The sequence below is a fragment of the Fukomys damarensis genome, unplaced genomic scaffold (genome assembly GCF_012274545.1).
Source record: "Fukomys damarensis isolate Sample0158 unplaced genomic scaffold, DMR_v1.0_HiC HiC_scaffold_39, whole genome shotgun sequence".
In the NCBI taxonomy this organism is placed as follows: Eukaryota; Metazoa; Chordata; class Mammalia; order Rodentia; family Bathyergidae; genus Fukomys; species Fukomys damarensis.
In genome coordinates, this window is record NW_022900951.1 from 87,208,317 (window position 1) to 87,211,710 (window position 3,394).

Below are 3,394 nucleotides of genomic sequence, written 5' to 3' on the forward strand. Positions count from 1 at the left end.
GGCGGCCCGGGGCCACCTGCCCACCCGCCTGCCCACTTGGCCGGAGAGGCCAGCTGTGGCGCTGGTGGGAAGTCCGCAAGCACTCAGCAGTTCAAGGACTCACGCTTTCTCCGTCCTGGCACCACAGCTTTATTTCTGCTCCCCGCGCTGGAAAGTTAAAGAACTGGGAGAAAGTGTGAGACTCAGCCGCCGACTTTCCCATCACGCAGCGCCCCCACCACACCCCCCTTCCTTTGGCTGGGAGAGCGTTGGGGTCTTAAAGGGACCGCACATGTCCTCCAGCCCCTCCTCCCCTCTGCACTGGATGCACCTAGGATCTCTTCAGCACTGGAACATGCCCTGAAGGCCTTGGCTACTATCCCACACCACTGCCTGGAAGCCCTGAGCCTTCTCTCCTGTGGCACAGTGACCTTTCCTGGTGTGCCTGCTCCGGTCCTGAGCTGGTGTGTAGTATGCAAGTTGAACTGGCTGGGGAAAATACTTCCTAGCATTCCACTTATCATTTGGGACATTTCCCATGATCCTCATTGTGGCAGAGGAGACAGGTTTGTTGTCCTTAAAGATGGGTTTGTGGAGATGGGGGGAGGGGTTGATATCTACTTTCTGCCACAAAAAGAGATCCAACTAAATGTCTTGAAGAAACTTGGAGTAGCCCACCACAGCCAACCACTGCTTTAGCAGATTCCAAATTGGCCCAAGAGCCAAACCTTAAAGTCACAGTGGCACTGCTAATGCCTTGGTGAGCCTGAGACAAACTATTACAAATTTGTGTTTATTGGATGACTTATAGTTTTGTAAATTTTATCATAATCCTGTCAGGCCCATGAAAACACTGCCTTGACCAAACCCATTTATATTTTAGGCCTCCAAATTGAGAGAGCTCCTGAAATTTTTCTACATGAACTAGATAATATCATCTTCTGCGTAACACTTTATGATTTATAGCATATTTTCATATGCAGTACAACAATATTATTTTTTAAACCCTCACAACAAACTGAACTATCAGTGACTTCAAGTTTAAGTTGCTGGAGACTTTATGAACCATTTAACTTTAACCTTTTTATTTCACAGATCAGGAAACTGACGTAAAGGGTGTTTGATGCTTCAAAGGTCACAAAGCTAGCCAATAACAAATTTGAGATTCCAATTCAGATTTTCTGACTTTCAACTCACTATTCTCTGATTTTTATTTCCAGTCTGTAGATGAAGAAATTTATACTTGGGGAAATTATGACTTGTCAACAATTTTCACATCAGGAGCAGAGAACAAAGGAAAATTAAAACACAAATAATTGTCCTTTTCTCTTTCCTTAGAAGTGTTAGTATCCAACTAGCCTTTGTATTGCTGGAGATGTTTGTTTCACTGTTAAAGAAAGAAAAGTGGCTCTTTCTGAAATGTTGCCTTCAGGGCCCAAAATGTCTAGCTCAATCCTGCTAATTGGGTAGCCATAAGTTGCCACATGCATTTAATTTGTGCCGTAGTACATATATTTGTTTGGACTTGTTAATTGGTTACCCTATAGCTGTTATTCCATTTACTATGCTGATGTTTTGTCTCACTAAACTGTGAATTCTCCAAGAGCAAGAACAGGTTGTTAAATTTGTTTGGTGTCTGCATTCCCCTCCTGGTCATCACTTCCAAAGTGTCTACAGAGTATTCAGCAAAAGTGGATTTCAAAAAAATAGCCTGGGACAAACATGGATCCTAGTGCTTACAATCAATAGAACTATAGGAAAGAGGGTAAGGCAAGGATGGGTGAGAGGAAATAAAAATGATCAAGATTTGATATGTATACATACTAATTCTCCAAAATGAATGTAATTATTATGTAATCACAAACATGTATTACTAATAAAAATAATAAATTAAGTAGACTCACTGGTGTTTAGAACATGTATTTTGTTACAAACACTCACTCATTGATTGATGCAGTATTAAAATATTGCATAATAAGACATCCCAATACTTAGTGGCTTAACACAAATTATTTTTGGCTTTTGGTACTACTGGGTTAGTTAAATTGAACTTGTTCAGGATCTTTTACAAATTTACAAGCAACCATATATAAGGCCACTGGAATTCTCTGAAAAGTTGTTCATTATTGTAAATGTTGTAGTTTTTTTATATTAGTTCCTGTCTTGATTTATGAATTGGAACTCCAATTTGGATGAGTTCTTACTTAGACTTCCCATCAGATTTTACATAAACTAAACTGATGATTATCTCCATGTCTTTTTTTTCTATACTTATTAGATGAGGATGTGAACATAAGCTCATTCTGATTTTTTAAAAGTTTTGTTTTGTTTTGTGTTTTGGTACCAGAGATCGAACTCAGGACCTTGTGCTTGCAAAGCAGGTGGAGGAAGCACTGAGCTAAATCCCTGACCCAAAAGTTTTTATTTTGAAATAATTGTAGATTCACATGCAGCTTTGAGGCATAATTCAGAAGGATCCTGAATACACTCCACCCAGTTTTGCCCTATGGTAACAGAATGCATTTCTATAGTATAATATCACAGCTAGAAAATTGACATTGGTAGAACCCTTTCATCATACCCTGAATTCACCAGTTTTAAGTTCCCTGTGCACCCAATTTTATTATATGTGTAAGTTCATATGACCACTCGACCACATTCAAGAAGCACAACAGTGCCAATAACCACAAGGATCCTCAGTGTTACTATATCACACCTATCTTCTCTCCCTCCCCTACTCCTTGGCAACCACTAAATTATTCTCTATATCAATAATTTTGTCATTTAAGAATGTTACATGGAATCATACAATGATCAACATCCTGAGAATGGCTTTTTCTTCCAATCCTCTGGAGACACATTCAAGTTTTTTCAGTATCTGCAGTTTGCTTCTTTTTATTATGAGTAGTATTTCTGGTATGATGTGTCACAATTTGCCCATTGAAGGGTTGATTCCAGATTTTGGCTTACAAATTAAACTGCTATGAGTATTTGTCTATAGTTTTTTGCACAAATATAAATTTTCATATCTCTGGCATAAAAAATGCCTAACTGTGCAGTATTTGGGTAGTGTAGTAAATGCATATTTAGTTTTATTATGACTGTTTTAGTTTTGTAGAGCAGCTGTGCTATCTTATATTCCATCAGCAAAGTATAAGAGGTCCAGTTTTTATGGGTTCCTGCCAGCATTTGTTATTATTTTTATATTAGTCATCACAGTAGGTATATATGCTATCTTATTGTGGATTTAATTTGCATTTTCCTGATACCTAATGATATTTACCATCTCTTATGTGTTTATTTGACATCTGAACATCTTTGCAAATGTTTTCTCCCAGTCTATAACTTGTCTTTTTATCTTCATTTATAACAAAAATTTTAAATTTTGCTGAACTCCAATTTAAAATTTTCTTTT